General features: G+C 40.8%; 10 non-coding genes across 10 annotated transcripts; all 10 read left to right on the plus strand.

Moving 5' to 3' along the window:
• The first annotated feature begins 199 nt into the window (after nucleotides 1-199).
• Nucleotides 200-273, plus strand: trnat-agu. The gene has a single exon. It is a non-coding gene; the product is annotated as a tRNA-Thr (tRNA).
• Nucleotides 274-556: 283 nt separating this feature from the next.
• Nucleotides 557-628, plus strand: trnah-gug. The gene has a single exon. It is a non-coding gene; the product is annotated as a tRNA-His (tRNA).
• A 950-nt stretch (nucleotides 629-1578) lies between these two features.
• trnat-agu lies at nucleotides 1579-1652 on the plus strand. The gene has a single exon. It is a non-coding gene; the product is annotated as a tRNA-Thr (tRNA).
• A 1668-nt stretch (nucleotides 1653-3320) lies between these two features.
• On the plus strand, nucleotides 3321-3392 carry trnah-gug. Its single transcript has one exon. It is a non-coding gene; the product is annotated as a tRNA-His (tRNA).
• A 2697-nt stretch (nucleotides 3393-6089) lies between these two features.
• On the plus strand, nucleotides 6090-6161 carry trnah-gug. Its single transcript has one exon. It is a non-coding gene; the product is annotated as a tRNA-His (tRNA).
• Nucleotides 6162-7464: 1303 nt separating this feature from the next.
• Nucleotides 7465-7536, plus strand: trnah-gug. Its single transcript has one exon. It is a non-coding gene; the product is annotated as a tRNA-His (tRNA).
• Nucleotides 7537-8838: 1302 nt separating this feature from the next.
• trnah-gug lies at nucleotides 8839-8910 on the plus strand. Its single transcript has one exon. It is a non-coding gene; the product is annotated as a tRNA-His (tRNA).
• A 1303-nt stretch (nucleotides 8911-10213) lies between these two features.
• Nucleotides 10214-10285, plus strand: trnah-gug. Its single transcript has one exon. It is a non-coding gene; the product is annotated as a tRNA-His (tRNA).
• A 1310-nt stretch (nucleotides 10286-11595) lies between these two features.
• On the plus strand, nucleotides 11596-11667 carry trnah-gug. The gene has a single exon. It is a non-coding gene; the product is annotated as a tRNA-His (tRNA).
• A 1304-nt stretch (nucleotides 11668-12971) lies between these two features.
• On the plus strand, nucleotides 12972-13043 carry trnah-gug. The gene has a single exon. It is a non-coding gene; the product is annotated as a tRNA-His (tRNA).
• Nucleotides 13044-13348: the final 305 nt, after the last annotated feature.

A 13348-nucleotide genomic window follows, 5' to 3' on the forward strand; every position in this document is an offset into this window, starting at 1 on the left:
AGGCCCACTTTGCGTCCCAAACGTAGCTTAAGAAACCCTGTTGCTAGACATTGAAGGTGTCTGTATCGTTTCCAATATTAGTAAAAGACATCTCTTTTGTGATGTGATTTTGCTAGACAGAGATGTGGGTTAAATTAATGAGACTGGTTTGATTCAAATAGGTGTGGGTGTTCACATCTGCAACATATGTGACTTTATGGGTGCTGTGGCTTAGTTGGTTAAAGTGCCTGTCTAGTAAACAGGAGATCCTGAGTTCAAATCTCAGCAGTACCTTTTTATTGTTCACATTGGTGGAGAAGGTCAGAGGGGAGGGCACTCAGGTTTTCTCACCAATGGGTTTAGGAGAATTAGAGATGACGTGAGGAGGATGCAATTGGAGATATTCCAATGTCACGGAAAAAGGGCACTTTTTGAATGAGAAAAATCTACCGACTGTGTAAAGCTCCACTGTTTCTTCAGTTTATTCATTATCGAGACCAAATGAAAAGAGTTTAGCCAGCTTGTGCACATCACTTTCACAGCCTATGTAGGCTTTACAAAGCCAGCTCTTGTAGCGGCCGTGATCGTATAGTGGTTAGTACTCTGCGTTGTGGTCGCAGCAACCCCGGTTCGAATCCGGGTCACGGCACTGCAATGTAATTTTAGAAGGGTTGTTTTTTGAATGAGTTAAGACTTGCTATGCAAGCTAAGAAACTCAGCAACTCTGCCGTTTGACAAAGTTCCCCACCATATTGTAGGTTAATTACTTACACGAAATCATTCATCTGCTGTTTCAGACGTTTTACCAATTTTTAAGCTCCGAGAGCCAAATGAGAATGCAGTGTCCTCGAACGACCAACATTATGAAGAAATAGTATATGATTCTGAATGTTCACTCATATCTCGCGACCCACCTATGACCTGTTAATAACCGCTTTGGGTCCCAAATCATAGTTTAAGAATTCATGTCAGAGGTTCTTGAGTTTATTCATCTCGAGACCCAAATGAAAAATGTACTGTCCTCGAATGATCATAGTTACGAAGAAATAGTATGTGATTACCATTGATTACTGATATCTCGCTACCCACCTCTCACCAGTGTTGCCAACTTAGCGACTTTGTCGCTATAGTTTAGTGAGTATTCAGAAAAAAGACAAGAATCGACAGAAGAAAGTTCAATTGTAGTTCTAAACATACTTAGGGTGTTTTTTTACTCACTTTTTTGTCTCTCCCGAGGCGTTATTCCTCTCTCCTACAGCGTCAATCACAATTACATCCACTTGGCCAATTATGAAAATTATGTGATGACGTCCATTTAGCGACTTCTAGCTACTTTTAGGACCAGCAATAGCTACTTTCCTTCCTGAGGATTTGGCAACACTGCCTCTCACATGCTCAGGCCCACTTTGCGTCCCAAAACGTAGCTTAAGAAACCCTGTTGCTAGACAATTGAAGGTGTCTGTATCGTTTCCAATATTAGTAAAAGACATCTCTTTTGTGATGTGATTTTGCTAGACAGAGATGTGGGTTAAATTAATGAGACTGGGTTTGATTCAAATAGGTGTGGGTGTTCACATCTGCAACATATGTGACTTTATGGGTGCTGTGGCTTAGTTGGTTAAAGTGCCTGTCTAGTAAACAGGAGATCCTGAGTTCAAATCTCAGCAGTACCTTTTTATTGTTCACATTGGTGGAGAAGGTCAGAGGGGAGGGCACTCAGGTTTTCTCACCAATGGGTTTAGAGAATTAGAGATGACGTGAGGAGGATGCAATTGAGATATTTCCAATGTCACGGAAAAAGGGCACTTTTTGAATGAGAAAAAACCTACCGACTGTGTAAAGCTCCACTGTTTTCTCAGTTTATTCATTATCGAGACCAAAATGAAAAGAGTTTAGCCAGCTTGTGCACATCACTTTCACAGCCTATGTAGGCTTTACAAAGCCAGCTCTTGTAGCCGGCCGTGATCGTACTAGTGGTTAGTACTCTGCGTTGTGGTCGCAGCAACCCCGGTTCGAATCCGGGTCACGGCACTGCAATGTAATTTTAGAAGGGTTGTTTTTTGAATGAGATTAGACTTGCTATGCAAGCTAAGAAACTCAGCAACTCTGCCGTTTGACAAAGTTCCCCACCATATTGTAGGTTAATTACTTACAACGAAATCATTCATCTGCTGTTTCAGACGTTTTACCATTTTTAAGCTCGAGAGCCAAATGAGAAATGCAGTGTCCTCGAACGACCAACATTATGAAGAAATAGTATATGATTCTGAATGTTCACTCATATCTCGCGACCCACCTATGACATGTTAATAACCGCTTTGGGTCCCAAATCATAGTTTAAGAATTCATGTCAGAGGTTCTTGAGTTTATTCATCTCGAGACCCAAATGAAAAATGTACTGTCCTCGAATGATCATAGTTACGAAGAAATAGTATGTGATTACCATTGATTACTGATATCTCGCTACCCAACCTCTCACCAGTGTTGCCAACTTAGCGACTTTGTCGCTATATTTAGTGAGTATTCAGAAAAAAGACCAAGAATCGACAGAAGAAAGTTCAATTGTAGTTCTAAAACATACTTAGGGTGTTTTTTTACTCACTTTTTGTCTCTCCCGAGGCGTTATTCCTCTCTCCTACAGCGTCAATCACAATTACATCCACTTGGCCAATTATGAAAATTATGTGATGACGTCATTTAGCGACTTCTAGCTACTTTAGGACCAGCAATAGCTACTTTCCTTCCTGAGGATTTGGCAACACTGCCTCTCACATGCTCAGGCCCACTTTGCGTCCCAAAACGTAGCTTAAGAAACCCTGTTGCTAGACAAATTGAAGGTGTCTGTATCGTTTCCAATATTAGTAAAAGACATCTCTTTTGTGATGTGATTTTGCTAGACAGAGATGTGGGTTAAATTAATGAGACTGGTTTGATTCAAATAGGTGTGGGTGTTCACATCTGCAACATATGTGACTTTTATGGGTGCTGTGGCTTAGTTGGTTAAAGTGCCTGTCTAGTAAACAGGAGATACCTGAGTTCAAATCTCAGCAGTACCTTTTTATTGTTCACATTGGTGGAGAGGTCAGAGGGGAGGGCACTCAGGTTTTCTCACCAATGGGTTTAGAGAGAATTAGAGATGACGTGAGGAGGATGCAATTGAGATATTCCAATGTCACGGAAAAAGGGCACTTTTGAATGAGAAAAAATCTAACCGACTGTGTAAAGCTCCACTGTTTCTTCAGTTTATTCATTATCGAGACCAAAATGAAAAGAGTTTAGCCAGCTTGTGCACATCACTTTCACAGCCTATGTAGGCTTTACAAAGCCAGCTCTTGTAGCCGGCCGTGATCGTATAGTGGTTAGTACTCTGCGTTGTGGTCGCAGCAACCCCGGTTCGAATCCGGGTCACGGCACTGCAATGTAATTTTAGAAAGGGGTTGTTTTTTGAATGAGTTAAGACTTGCTATGCAAGCTAAGAAACTCAGCAACTCTGCCGTTTGACAAAGTTCCCCACCATATTGTAGGTTAATTACTTACACGAAATCATTCATCTGCTGTTTCAGACGTTTTTACCATTTTTAAGCTCGAGAGCCAAATGAGAAATGCAGTGTCCTCGAACGACCAACATTATGAAGAAATAGTATATGATTCTGAATGTTCACTCATATCTCGCGACCCACCTATGACATGTTAATAACCGCTTTGGGTCCCAAATCATAGTTTAAGAATTCATGTCAGAGGTTCTTGAGTTTATTCATCTCGAGACCCAAATGAAAAAATGTACTGTCCTCGAATGATCATAGTTACGAAGAAAATAGTATGTGATTACCATTGATTACTGATATCTCGCTACCCACCTCTCACCAGTGTTGCCAACTTAGCGACTTTGTCGCTATATTTAGTGAGTATTCAGAAAAAAAGACAAGAATCGACAGAAGAAAGTTCAATTGTAGTTCTAAACATACTTAGGGTGTTTTTTACTCACTTTTTGTCTCTCCCGAGGCGTTATTCCTCTCTCCTACAGCGTCAATCACAATTACATCCACTTGGCCAATTATGAAAATTATGTGATGACGTCATTTAGCGACTTCTAGCTACTTTAGGACCAGCAATAGCTACTTTCCTTCCTGAGGATTGGCAACACTGCCTCTCACATGCTCAGGCCCACTTTGCGTCCCAAAACGTAGCTTAAGAAACCCTGTTGCTAGACAATTGAAGGTGTCTGTATCGTTTCCAATATTAGTAAAAGACATCTCTTTTGTGATGTGATTTTGCTAGACAGAGATGTGGGTTAAATTAATGAGACTGGTTTGATTCAAATAGGTGTGGGTGTTCACATCTGCAACATATGTGACTTTTATGGGTGCTGTGGCTTAGTTGGTTAAAGTGCCTGTCTAGTAAACAGGAGATACTGAGTTCAAATCTCAGCAGTACCTTTTTATTGTTCACATTGGTGGAGAAGGTCAGAGGGGAGGGCACTCAGGTTTTCTCACAATGGGTTTAGAGAATTAGAGATGACGTGAGGAGGATGCAATTGAGATATTCCAATGGTCACGGAAAAAGGGCACTTTTTGAATGAGAAAAAATCTACCGACTGTGTAAAAGCTCCACTGTTTCTTCAGTTTATTCATTATCGAGACCAAAATGAAAAGAGTTTAGCCAGCTTGTGCACATCACTTTCACAGCCTATGTAGGCTTTACAAAGGCCAGCTCTTGTAGCCGGCCGTGATCGTACTAGTGGTTAGTACTCTGCGTTGTGGTCGGCAGCAAACCCCGGTTTCGAATCCGGGTCACGGCACTGCAATGTAATTTAGAAGGTTGTTTTTTGAATGAGTTAATGACTTCCTATAGCAAGCTAAGAAACTCAGCAACTCTGCCGTTTGACAAAGTTCCCCACCAATACTGTAGGTTAATTACTTACACGAAAATGATTCATCTGCTGTTTCAGGACGTTTTTTACAATTTTTAAGCTCCGAGAGCCAAATGAGAAATGCAGTGTCCTCGAACGACCAACATTATGAAGAAATAGTATATGATTCTGAATGTTCACATCATATCTCGCGACCCACCTATGACATGTTAATAACCGCTTGGGTTCCCAAATCATAGTTTAAGAATTCATGTCAGAGGTTCTTTGAGTTTATTCATCTCGAGACCCAATGAAAAATGTACTGTCCTCGATGATCATAGTTACGAAGAAATAGTATGTGATTACCATTGATTACTGATATCTCGCTACCCACCTCTCACCAGTGTTGCCAACTTAGCGACTTTGTCGCTATATTTAGTGAGTATTCAGAAAAAAAGACAAGAATCGACAGAAAGAAAGTTCAATTGTAGTTCTAAACATACTTAGGGTGTTTTTTTACTCACTTTTAGTCTCTCCCGAGGCGTTATTCCTCTCTCCTACAGCGTCAAATCACAATTACATCCACTTGGCCAATTATGAAAATTATGTGATGACGTCATTTAGCGACTTCTAGCTACTTTTAGGACCAGCAATAGCTACTTTCCTTCCTGAGGATTTGGCAACACTGCCTCTCACATGCTCAGGCCCACTTTGCGTCCCAAAACGTAGCTTAAGAAACCCTGTTGCTAGACAATTGAAGGTGTCTGTATCGGTTTCCAATATTAGTAAAAGACATCTCTTTTGTGATGTGATTTTGCTAGACAGAGATGTGGGTTAAATTAATGAGACTGGTTTGATTCAAATAGGTGTGGGTGTTCACATCTGCAACATATGTGACTTTTATGGGTGCTGTGGCGTAGTTGGTTAAAGTGCTTGTCTAGTAAACAGGAGATACTGAGTTCAAATCTCAGCAGTACCTTTTTATTGTTCACATTGGTGGAGAAGGTCAGAGGGGAGGGCACTCAGGTTTTCTCACCAATGGTTTAGAGAATTAGAGATGACGTGAGGAGGATGCAATTGAGATATTCCAATGTCACGGAAAAAAGGGCACTTTTGATGAGAAAAAACCTACCGACTGTGTAAAGCTCACATGTTTCTTCAGTTTATTCATTATCGAGACCAAAATGAAAAGAGTTTAGCCAGCTTGTGCACATCACTTTCACAGCCTATGTAGGCTTTACAAAGCCAGCTCTTGTAGCCGGCCGTGATCGTATAGTGGTTAGTACTCTGCGTTGTGGTCGCAGCAACCCCGGTTCGAATCCGGGTCACGGCACTGCAATGTAATTTTAGAAGGGTTGTTTTTTGAATGAGTTAAGACTTGCTATGCAAGCTAAGAAACTCAGCAACTCTGCCGTTTGACAAAGTTCCCCACCATATTGTAGGTTAATTACTTACACGAAATCATTCATCTGCTGTTTCAGACGTTTTAACCATTTTAAGCTCGAGAGCCAAATGAGAAATGCAGTGTCCTCGAACGACCAACATTATGAAGAAATAGTATATGATTCTGAATGTTCACTCATATCTCGCGACCCACCTATGACATGTTAATAACCGCTTTGGGGGTCCCAATCATAGTTTAAGAATTCATGTCAGAGGTTCTTGAGTTTATTCATCTCGAGACCCAAATGAAAAATGTACTGTCCTCGAATGATCATAGTTACGAAGAAATAGTATGTGATTACCATTGATTACTGATATCTCGCTACCCACCTCTCACCAGTGTTGCCAACTTAGCGACTTTGTCGCTATATTTAGTGAGTATTCAGAAAAAAGACAAGAATCGACAGAAGAAAGTTCAATTGTAGTTCTAAACATACTTAGGGTGTTTTTTTACTCACTTTTGTCTCTCCCGAGGCGTTATTCCTCTCTCCTACAGCGTCAATCACAATTACATCCACTTGGCCAATTATGAAAATTATGTGATGACGTCATTTAGCGACTTCTAGCTACTTTTAGGACCAGCAATAGCTACTTTCCTTCCTGAGGATTTGGCAACACTGCCTCTCACATGCTCAGGCCCACTTTGCGTCCCAAAACGTAGCTTAAGAAACCCTGTTGCTAGACAATTGAAGGTGTCTGTATCGTTTCCAATATTAGTAAAAGACATCTCTTTTGTGATGTGATTTTGCTAGACAGAGATGTGGGTTAAATTAATGAGACTGGTTTGATTCAAATAGGTGTGGGTGTTCACATCTGCAACATATGTGACTTTTATGGGTGCTGTGGCTTAGTTGGTTAAAGTGCCTGTCTAGTAAACAGGAGATACTGAGTTCAAATCTCAGCAGTACCTTTTTATTGTTCACATTGGTGGAGAAGGTCAGAGGGGAGGGCACTCAGGTTTTCTCACCAATGGGTTTAGAGAATTAGAGATGACGTGAGGAGGATGCAATTGAGATATTCCAATGTCACGGAAAAGGGCACTTTTTGAATGAGAAAAAATCTACCGACTGTGTAAAGCTCCACTGTTTCTTCAGTTTATTCATTATCGAGACCAAAATGAAAAGAGTTTAGCCAGCTTGTGCACATCACTTTCACAGCCTATGTAGGCTTTACAAGGCCAGCTCTTGTAGCCGGCCGTGATCGTATAGTGGTTAGTACTCTGCGTTGTGGTCGCAGCAACCCCGGTTCGAATCCGGGTCACGGCACTGCAATGTAATTTTAGAAGGGTTGTTTTTGAATGAGTTATGACTTCTATACAAGCTAAGAAACTCAGCAACTCTGCCGTTTGACAAAGTTCCCCACCATACTGTAGGTTAATTACTTACACGAAATGATTCATCTGCTGTTTCAGACGTTTTTACCATTTTAAGCTCGAGAGCCAAATGAGAAATGCAGTGTCCTCGAACGACCACATTATGAAGAAATAGTATATGATTCTGAATGTTCACTCATATCTCGCGGACCCACCTATGACATGTTAATAACCGCTTTGGGTCCCAAATCATAGTTTAAGAATTCATGTCAGAGGTTCTTGAGTTATTCATCTCGAGACCCAAATGAAAAATGTACTGTCCTCGAATGATCATAGTTACGAAGAAATAGTATGTGATTACCATTGATTACTGATATCTCGCTACCCACCTCTCACCAGTGTTGCCAACTTAGCGACTTTGTCGCTATATTTAGTGAGTATTCAGAAAAAAAGACAAGAATCGACAGAAGAAAGTTCAATTGTAGTTCTAAACATACTTAGGGTGTTTTTTTACTCACTTTTTGTCTCTCCCGAGGCGTTATTCCTCTCTCCTACAGCGTCAATCACAATTACATCCACTTGGCCAATTATGAAAATTATGTGATGACGTCATTTAGCGACTTCTAGCTACTTTTAGGACCAGCAATAGCTACTTTCCTTCCTGAGGATTTGGCAACACTGCCTCTCACATGCTCAGGCCCACTTTGCGTCCCAAAACGTAGCTTAAGAAACCCTGTTGCTAGACAATTGAAGGTGTCTGTATCGTTTCCAATATTAGTAAAAGACATCTCTTTTGTGATGTGATTTTGCTAGACAGAGATGTGGGTTAAATTAATGAGACTGGTTGATTCAAATAGGTGTGGGTGTTCACATCTGCAACATATGTGACTTTTATGGGTGCTGTGGGTTAGTTGGTTAAAGTGCTTGTCTAGTAAACAGGAGATACTGAGTTCAAATCTCAGCAGTACCTTTTTATTGTTCACATTGGTGGAGAAGGTCAGAGGGGAGGGCACTCAGGTTTTCTCACCAATGGGTTTAGAGAATTAGAGATGACGTGAGGAGGATGCAATTGAGATATTCCAATGTCACGGAAAAAGGGCACTTTTTGAATGAGAAAAAAATCTACCGACTGTGTAAAGCTCCACTGTTTCTTCAGTTTATTCATTATCGAGACCAAAATGAAAAGAGTTTAGCCAGCTTGTGCACATCACTTTCACAGCCTATGTAGGCTTTACAAAGCCAGCTCTTGTAGCCGGCCGTGATCGTATAGTGGTTAGTACTCTGCGTTGTGGTCGCAGCAACCCCGGTTCGAATCCGGGTCACGGCACTGCAATGTAATTTTAGAAGGGTTGTTTTTTGAATGAGTTAAGACTTGCTATGCAAGCTAAGAAACTCAGCAACTCTGCCGTTTGACAAAGTTCCCCACCATATTGTAGGTTAATTACTTACACGAAATCATTCATCTGCTGTTTCAGACGTTTTTACCATTTTTTAAGCTCGAGAGCCAAATGAGAAATGCAGTGTCCTCGAACGACCAACATTATGAAGAAATAGTATATGATTCTGAATGTTCACTCATATCTCGCGACCCACCTATGACATGTTAATAACCGCTTTGGGTCCCAAATCATAGTTTAAGAATTCATGTCAGAGGTTCTTGAGTTTATTCATCTCGAGACCCAAATGAAAAATGTACTGTCCTCGAATGATCATAGTTACGAAGAAATAGTATGTGATTACCATTGATTACTGATATCTCGCTACCCACCTCTCACCAGTGTTGCCAACTTAGCGACTTTGTCGCTATATTTAGTGAGTATTCAGAAAAAGACAAGAATCGACAGAAGAAAGTTCAATTGTAGTTCTAAACATACTTAGGGTGTTTTTTACTCACTTTTTGTCTCTCCCGAGGCGTTATTCCTCTCTCCTACAGCGTCAATCACAATTACATCCACTTGGCCAATTATGAAAATTATGTGATGACGTCATTTAGCGACTTCTAGCTACTTTTAGGACCAGCAATAGCTACTTTCCTTCCTGAGGATTTGGCAACACTGCCTCTCACATGCTCAGGCCCACTTTGCGTCCCAAAACGTAGCTTAAGAAACCCTGTTGCTAGACAATTGAAGGTGTCTGTATCGTTTCCAATATTAGTAAAAGACATCTCTTTGTGATGTGATTTTGCTAGACAGAGATGTGGGTTAAATTAATGAGACTGGTTTGATTCAAATAGGTGTGGGTGTTCACATCTGCAACATATGTGACTTTTATGGGTGCTGTGGCTTAGTTGGTTAAAGTGCCTGTCTAGTAAACAGGAGATACTGAGTTCAAATCTCAGCAGTACCTTTTTATTGTTCACATTGGTGGAGAAGGTCAGAGGGGAGGGCACTCAGGTTTGTCACCAATGGGTTTAGAGAATTAGAGATGACGTGAGGAGGATGCAATTGAGATATTCCAATGTCACGGAAAAAGGGCACTTTTTGAATGAGAAAAAACCTACCGACTGTGTAAAGCTCCACTGTTTCTTCAGTTTATTCATTATCGAGACCAAAATGAAAAGAGTTTAGCCAGCTTGTGCACATCACTTTCACAGCCTATGTAGGCTTTACAAAGGCCAGCTCTTGTAGCCGGCCGTGATCGTACAGTGGTTAGTACTCTGCGTTGTGGTCGCAGCAACCCCGGTTCGAATCCGGGTCACGGCACTGCAATGTAATTTTAGAAGGGTTGTTTTTTTGAATGAGTTATGACTTACTATACAAGCTAAGAAACTCAGCAACTCTGCCGTTTGACAAAGTTCCCCACCATACTGTAGGTTAATTACTTACACAGAAATGATTCATCTGCTGTTTCAGACGTTTTTACCATTTTTAAGCTCCAGAGCCAAATGAGAAATGCAGTGTCCTCGAACGACCAACATTATGAAGAAATAGTATATGATTCTGAATGTTCACTCATATCTCGCGACCCACCTATGACATGTTAATAACCGCTTTGGGTCCCAAATCATAGTTTAAGAATTCATGTCAGAGGTTCTTGAGTTTATTCATCTCGAGACCCAAATGAAAAATGTACTGTCCTCGAATGATCATAGTTACGAAGAAATAGTATGTGATTACCATTGATTACTGATATCTCGCTACCCACCTCTCACCAGTGTTGCCAACTTAGCGACTTTGTCGCTATATTTAGTGAGTATTCAGAAAAAAGACAAGAATCGACAGAAGAAAGTTCAATTGTAGTTCTAAACATACTTAGGGTGTTTTTTTACTCACTTTTTGTCTCTCCCGAGGCGTTATTCCTCTCTCCTACAGCGTCAATCACAATTACATCCACTTGGCCAATTATGAAAATTATGTGATGACGTCATTTAGCGACTTCTAGCTACTTTTAGGACCAGCAATAGCTACTTTCCTTCCTGAGGATTTGGCAACACTGCCTCTCACATGCTCAGGCCCACTTTGCGTCCCAAAACGTAGCTTAAGAAACCCTGTTGCTAGACAATTGAAGGTGTCTGTATCGTTTCCAATATTAGTAAAAGACATCTCTTTTGTGATGTGATTTTGCTAGACAGAGATGTGGGTTAAATTAATGAGACTGGTTTGATTCAAATAGGTGTGGGTGTTCACATCTGCAACATATGTGACTTTTATGGGTGCTGTGGGTTAGTTGGTTAAAGTGCCTTGTCTAGTAAACAGGAGATACTGAGTTCAAATCTCAGCAGTACCTTTTTATTGTTCACATTGGTGGAGAAGGTCAGAGGGGAGGGCACTCAGGTTTTCTCACCAATGGGTTTAGAGAATTAGAGATGACGTGAGGAGGATGCAATTGAGATATTCCAATGTCACGGAAAAAGGGCACTTTTTGAATGAGAAAAAATCTACCGACTGTGTAAAGCTCCACTTGTTTCTTCAGTTTATTCATTATCGAGACCAAAATGAAAAGAGTTTAGCCAGCTTGTGCACATCACTTTCACAGCCTATGTAGGCTTTACAAAGCCAGCTCTTGTAAGCCGGCCGTGATCGTATAGTGGTTAGTACTCTGCGTTGTGGTCGCAGCAACCCCGGTTCGAATCCGGGTCACGGCACTGCAATGTAATTTTAGAAGGGTTGTTTTTTGAATGAGTTAAGACTTGCTATGCAAGCTAAGAAACTCAGCAACTCTGCCGTTTGACAAAGTTCCCCACCATATTGTAGGTTAATTACTTACACGAAATCATTCATCTGCTGTTTCAGACGTTTTTACCATTTTTAAGCTCGAGAGCCAAATGAGAAATGCAGTGTCCTCGAACGACCAACATTATGAAGAAATAGTATATGATTCTGAATGTTCACTCATATCTCGCGACCCACCTATGACATGTTAATAACCGCTTTGGGTCCCAAATCATAGTTTAAGAATTCATGTCAGAGGTTCTTGAGTTTATTCATCTCGAGACCCAAATGAAAAAATGTACTGTCCTCGAATGATCATAGTTACGAAGAAATAGTATGTGATTACCATTGATTACTGATATCTCGCTACCCACCTCTCACCAGTGTTGCCAACTTAGCGACTTTGTCGCTATATTTAGTGAGTATTCAGAAAAAAGACAAGAATCGACAGAAGAAAGTTCAATTGTAGTTCTAAACATACTTAGGGTGTTTTTTTACTCACTTTTTGTCTCTCCCGAGGCGTTATTCCTCTCTCCTACAGCGTCAATCACAATTACATCCACTTGGCCAATTATGAAAATTATGTGATGACGTCATTTAGCGACTTCTAGCTACTTTTAGGACCAGCAATAGCTACTTTCCTTCCTGAGGATTTGGCAACACTGCCTCTCACATGCTCAGGCCCACTTTGCGTCCCAAAACGTAGCTTAAGAAACCCTGTTGCTAGACAATTGAAGGTGTCTATCGTTTCCAATATTAGTAAAAGACATCTCTTTTGTGATGTGATTTTGCTAGACAGAGATGTGGGTTAAATTAATGATACTGGTTTGATTCAAATAGGTGTGGGTGTTCACATCTGCAACATATGTGACTTTTATGGGTGCTGTGGCTTAGTTGGTTAAAGTGCCTGTCTAGTAAACAGGAGATCCTGAGTTCAAATCTCAGCAGTAACTTTTTATTGTTCACATTGGTGGAGAAGGTCAGAGGGGAGGGCACTCAGGTTTTCTCACCAATGGGTTTAGAGAATTAGAGATGACGTGAGGAGGATGCAATTGAGATATTCCAATGTCACGGAAAAAGGGCACTTTTTGAATGAGAAAAAATCTACCGACTGTGTAAAGCTCCACTGTTTCTTCAGTTTATTCATTATCGAGACCAAAATGAAAAGAGTTTAGCCAGCTTGTGCACATCACTTTCACAGCCTATGTAGGCTTTACAAAGCCAGCTCTTGTAGCCGGCCGTGATCGTATAGTGGTTAGTACTCTGCGTTGTGGTCGCAGCAACCCCGGTTCGAATCCGGGTCACGGCACTGCAATGTAATTTTAGAAGGGTTGTTTTTTGAATGAGTTAAGACTTGCTATGCAAGCTAAGAAACTCAGCAACTCTGCCGTTTGACAAAGTTCCCCACCATATTGTAGGTTAATTACTTACACGAAATCATTCATCTGCTGTTTCAGACGTTTTTACCATTTTTAAGCTCGAGAGCCAAATGAGAAATGCAGTGTCCTCGAACGACCAACATTATGAAGAAATAGTATATGATTCTGAATGTTCACTCATATCTCGCGACCCACCTATGACATGTTAATAACCGCTTTGGGTCCCAAATCATAG

This window comes from Oncorhynchus mykiss, unplaced genomic scaffold (genome assembly GCF_013265735.2).
Source record: "Oncorhynchus mykiss isolate Arlee unplaced genomic scaffold, USDA_OmykA_1.1 un_scaffold_671, whole genome shotgun sequence".
In the NCBI taxonomy this organism is placed as follows: Eukaryota; Metazoa; Chordata; class Actinopteri; order Salmoniformes; family Salmonidae; genus Oncorhynchus; species Oncorhynchus mykiss.